We start from the raw sequence: 5,949 nt of genomic DNA, 5'->3' as shown, positions 1-5,949 counted from the left end.
GAATTAGTTACATTATGAACGCACTTAAGATTTCGGAGTATTATCCATGCAGCATATATGTTGCCAATCACACAACAATAGAAGACTCTGGTATAAGTTAAAAGAAAGAACAGAGTCCAGGTCATAGATAAGAGATTGAATTGTTAAAAGATTGTATCCTGGATATTCCATAGCGTCCATGAAAGGCTAAAGTAATACCATGAGCAGCAGATCGGAAGATAGCTTAAGCCTACATAAAGGCTGATCAGAAGGAAGAGGAAACTAAAGAGTTACATCAACGAAGTAAATCGAGAATCTGATTATTGGACCCAGAAAATTATAGACCTCGCGATTGAGAACATTATAGGATCACTCTTAAATATCAGAGGTACAGGAGAGATAGTACAATATCTATATTCTATAACGGCTCTACAATAAAGCCAGTCAGAAGAGTTCCAGCCTCCTAAGAAGTCAGTATGAAGCTCTCACCGGATTGTGTATGCACCAGAGGTGCAAGTATTATAATAGAGCTTCAAGTTGTGGATGTAAATCATACCAATGTGGAAGGGAAGTTATCAAAGAAATAGACGATGTGATGTGATATTTTAAAGCAAGTAAGGTAAAGGTGAATAACGTACAAGATATTCAAGTGCATAAGATGGTGAATAGTCCATACTGCAAATAAAAGGCTAGAAGCGCGAGTATTCAGTACCCAGGAATTATAGCATCGTCGTTAGCAGCATATCTTCTAGCCTATAGTTTCTAGGTACCGAGAGACCTAGCCGAGAGAGTAAAGAAGAGTTAGAGACAATGCGATGTCTCGCTTGATGTTCCAGAATAATACAAGGAAATTTGTGGTGCAAGCAAGATTGCTAGCAGTATAAATGGATATATGTAGGTCGCAAGCTAAAGTATGGTAAAGTGACAAGATTTTAGGATGACATAAGCGAGGATAAGAAAGGGCAAGTGAGAAGGTGACAAAAATGGATAAGCCCTCGGGATTAAGCCCATGAAAATAAGAAGAGCAGATGGTTTCTCTAAGTTATACAAAGCTCACTATAGCCTGAATGAACTCAAATGAGTCTAAGACTAATAGCATTTAGAAGAGATAGAATGCTGCCCTGGTAATAGAATGAGGGTGTAATTGTGATAGATAAAGGATGACGTTTGGGCCTTCGATTGAGTAATTATCTGATGAAGAAAAGAAAGGGATCCCATGAATTGGACAGGATTAAAATACCCATGTAAGGTGAATCACATTGGGATGCTGTGAGATACGGTTATGAAAGCATGATATCGCCCCAGGTGGATCGGTCTGATCATTTCAGATGTTCCCCGATGAAATGTGAGCCCTGGTGATTACATAAAATGTCAAGTTACCAATAGTAGATTATAGATCAATATTGAAGTGAATCAACAATGGATGGATAAAAGTTACAAAGTATGAGATGAGAATAGACCATCACTCTTAAGATGAACAGTGACAAAGAAGCATTAAAGGACTTAGATTTATACATATAGGATAAGCAACAAAAATAACCTGGAGTTTGGTAGAAGACCTCAGTAACGATAAATCAAAGTAAGAGATATGACAGTAAATTCATACGGATGGATAAACGGATCTATGAAATAAGGTATAACGATATTCGTAAGTTCAACAAAGTACCGAGCAAAGAACTTCAGTATACTCATAGATGCTCAGAGGGACATCTTATCAAGTTCTGTATATGTTTACGAAGTGAAGCCTAAAGATTGGCTAAACTATGAAGGGAAGAGTCGCATAGGAGAACATGCAAAAAAGAAAAGTCCTACAGGCTGCATGGCAGAAGGTAGCAAGAGTTACGAGATTGGAAGAATTCCGACCACAAACCGTGGTGTGAGAAAAAGGCCTAAAGGGGGGAATGCCTTATCCTTCGGATTTATTCAAAGAACAGTTGCCTAAATGACAAGGAGAATATTAAAGTATTCGGAAGACTTAAGTTATGAAAATGATAAGTGCATCAGTCAACATTCGAGAACGAATGTTCCAAAGGGGGGAATGATGTTACACCCCATATTTTCATACGTGAAAGTACACCATAAATAAATTGATGAAAGCTCGGAAATGATATGTTACATTCCACATTTTTGTACGTTAAACATTTCGTCGTAAGTTAATCGATGTGAATTCGGGAATGAGGTTATTTTGAAATTATAAGCATTATGCTATTTCAAACACGTGATGAGTAAATTTGTGAAGGAGAAAGGGTAAGCAAATCGAAAAAAATGAATTTTATCAAAGTTTGACATTTTGGGATAAAATACGGTCCAAGCTATAATACCCGGTATTTATGGACTAGTACCATACAAGGTACCACATGGCCACGATAGTAAGGTGTATAGAGTATGTTAAAAAGTAAGTAGTATTTTAAAGTAATTTGAGATGATTCTTAATTATGTGGATAATCGGATAATTATTGATTTTTGTGGGAGATTAATAATTAATGAATACTTAATTAGGATCTTGGATTGGATAAGCCTAAGAAGCAAAACCATGGCAGCAAGTAAGGATTAAATAATGACTAAGCAAGTCTTGAAAGTTAGGTGGAAAGATTTGAGAATTGTTTGGCCAAGTAATCCAAAAAGTAGGCCCACTCAATTTGACAAAGAAATAACCTCCCTTCAATCATTAAATAGAAACGGGAAGTGCATATGTTTAGCAGCGAATCTTTAATAAGAATTCAACCAAAGTTGCTTATCATCTTAGCAACATAGTTGCTTCAATATTCCATTCAAAACGGGAGATTTCATAGCATCTTCAAGCAATTCTTACAAGATTTCAACCAAACTTCTTGCAACCAAACAATTCCAACGAGAACTGTTAGAACTGTAACAACATAAAATTTTGTGGTTCTAAAGGAGTATGGTACAACTTTTTCCAATAATATCATACGGAATTTTCCCTACTCCGGGTATGTTAAGGCTATCCCTTCTTTCTTTTGGCATGATCTATACGACACAAACAAAATGAGCAAATGCATAACTTTCATAAATGACTCTATTCATAGAAATATTAGAGGTGTCTATATTCTTGATTCCTCACGTAAATTATTATTATATCTTCTATTCATAGGTCTCAGAAAAATATGTATTTGATAAAATTTATCCGACAAGCATATTATTTTTATGACATTCCGAAAAAATTTTATTAACGTATTTCTTATGCATTTCATGCATTTATACATGTACATTGACCCATGAAAAGATGGCGTTATATACGCGTATATTATATGTATATGGGATATGGGAAAAGGTTATGGCGTTATATACGCACCACCACCTGATCAACTGGTATACGTTGATGATTTGCCCACAGTGGCCGAAATGATATGATGGGATGCCCTCAGAGGCTCGATGATATTATGAACACATATACCTATGCATGGTATGGCATTTATACGCATATGCATGACGTTATAAAAATGAAATGATTCACAGAGCTATGCAGACGTACATGTCAAGTCTTTTACTCCACGTTTCTCTCATGTCTATTATTTACTGATTTTCATTCCTTACATACTCGGTACATTATTTGTACTGACGTCCCTTTTGCCTAGGGATGTTGCGTTTCATGCCCGCAGGTCTCCATAGACAGGTCGAGAGTCCTCCAAGTAGGCGATCAGCTCAGCGGAAGATGTTGGTACACTCTATTTGTTTTGGAGTTTCTTATGTGGTCAGTATGATTAGGAAATGTACTGATTAGTATGGCGGGGCCCGGGGCCCTGTCCTGACCTTTATGACATTTATGTACTCTTAGAGGCTTGTAGACATATGTCGTGTACGTGAAAGATTGTATGGCGTTGTCGGCCTATGTTTTGAGTTTATAAATGATGATGTTAGCCTATTAGGCACGTATGTCACGTGTATATGATGATGTAATAAGAAAGATACATTACGTTGGTACTCAGTTGAGTAAGGTACCGGATGCCCATCGCGGCCCATCGGTTTGGATCGTGACAGATTGCAATAATAGTACCCAACAAGAGTCGGGGTCGATTTGAACAGGGAGCTATATATGGGAGTTAGGAGTATATATTGTAGTACATGAATTTGAATTACCTCAATTTACACTTCCATAAATTGGGGTTGTTTGTATGTCTATTTTAAACTAAGATTGTAAAGTTAAGAAATGAAACTAAGAAATTATTTTTGTTGTTTTTTAAGTTTTGTAAAAAGCCTAGGGCTATGACCATCACCTAGGTGTTTTCCTAATAGGATATAAATCTTAATGCTTGTTTTGTTGATCGAGGTATATTATAGCTATCAACTCTCAATTACCCACTCCATACCTCTCGGTCAAAGAGTGATTTTGCCTAATTTGGCTTTCTCAAGTGCAAATGGGTATTGCACAAAACAGTTGATAAAAGCTCAAGTCGGGTTATTACAACCTCTAGGTTGAACCCTTTAATTGGGATTATCAATCTCTCGAATGACTCAATTTCTTGTTAGCAAAGTTTTTCTAAACTAAGTCTCTCTTTCTCAAGTAGAGACTAAGTCAAATAGGCATGAACTAATATTTGCAACCATTAATTTTACAAATTAAAGCATGAAGAAGGCTAAATAATAAACACCCAACCATAAGCAAGCATTAAATTAAACACCTATAAGGTTTACACATAAGGGTTGGGTCTCAACCCTAGTAAAAATCTAGCTACTCATGCTTGAAATTGAAGAAATAGAAGAACAAATGCTAATTAAACTCATATTGTAAAAATCAAAATGATAAAATCTATGTTAAAATATCTCAAAATATGAAAAATTACTAAAAGAAGCAAAGAGAAACGGCTACTGTAGTTGTTGATGTCAAAAATTTGACCTAATTTCATGAAACTCTTCTATTTATACAAAGCTGACAATTTTGGACAAAAATGCCCCTCGAGAGGTTCTGCGGCCACACAATTCTATGTGCGGTCCGCATGTTTCTTCAACTTGTCAGGAACTGGAGGTTTGCGGCCGCACAATTCTGATCTGCGGTCGCGAGGAAGTCTTTCTGCGGTCCGCAGATTTAAAACTGCGGCCGCAACTTGGTCTTTTGCGGTCCGCAACTTTACTTCTGCGGCCGCAAGGGACTTCTTTTGTGGCCGCACAATTCCTGTGTCGTCCGCAATTCTAAGGAACTTGGAAATTTGCACATTCTCTGAACTTTGTTCCTAGCCGAGCTTTTGAGGCCACACAATTCATGTGCGGTCCGCAATTTGCACAAAACTCTGCTGGGCTTTCCTTCATCATTTGCGGCCGCAGATGAAATTCGATGGTCCGCACTTTGTAAGCTTATGTGCCTTTTATTGCCTTGAGTTTAGATTACTCCTTTTTGAGTCGAATTTCATCTTGGGAGTCCATCTTCTAATATTCCTGCAATTTAGCACATTTCATCAGTTTCAGGAACACAATTTAATGCTTTTAGACTAAAATAAAGGCTAAAAGGCACTAATAAGTAGTCAAAATCCACACTTATCAACTCCCCCAAACTTAAGTTTTTTCTTGTCCTCAAGCAAATAAAATAGTTCTCACCTCCACAAGTTAAGGGTCATTCTATCCAATCAAAGGTGAGTCATTCACACATCAATTGAGACCAACAATTACCCACACTACTTATGTATTATCAACAAGGCGACAAGTTAAACTTTTATGCACATATAGTCCTAATGTGACACTTGAGCATCAAGACTTGGCTTTATTCATCAAGGAAGCTCGCTCTTTCATGTAGGTCATTGTGGATCCCAAACTCCTCCTCCTCTACTCTCCGTTTGCCTATCTCACTTAAGAATTTTAGTACTCAATCAAAAAAAAGATTTGCGAAAGGTTCACTCATCTCTCTCAAGAGAATGTCGCAAGTACGGCTTTAAGTACCATAGGCTTACCCCTCATGTAGATCACCACTAATGTAAGCTCACTCGGCTTGAAATAAAGTAGGGCATTTTTAGAATGTAA

The sequence above is a fragment of the Nicotiana tomentosiformis genome, chromosome 12 (genome assembly GCF_000390325.3).
Source record: "Nicotiana tomentosiformis chromosome 12, ASM39032v3, whole genome shotgun sequence".
Taxonomy (NCBI): Eukaryota; Viridiplantae; Streptophyta; class Magnoliopsida; order Solanales; family Solanaceae; genus Nicotiana; species Nicotiana tomentosiformis.
This window is presented reverse-complemented; position numbering follows the sequence as displayed.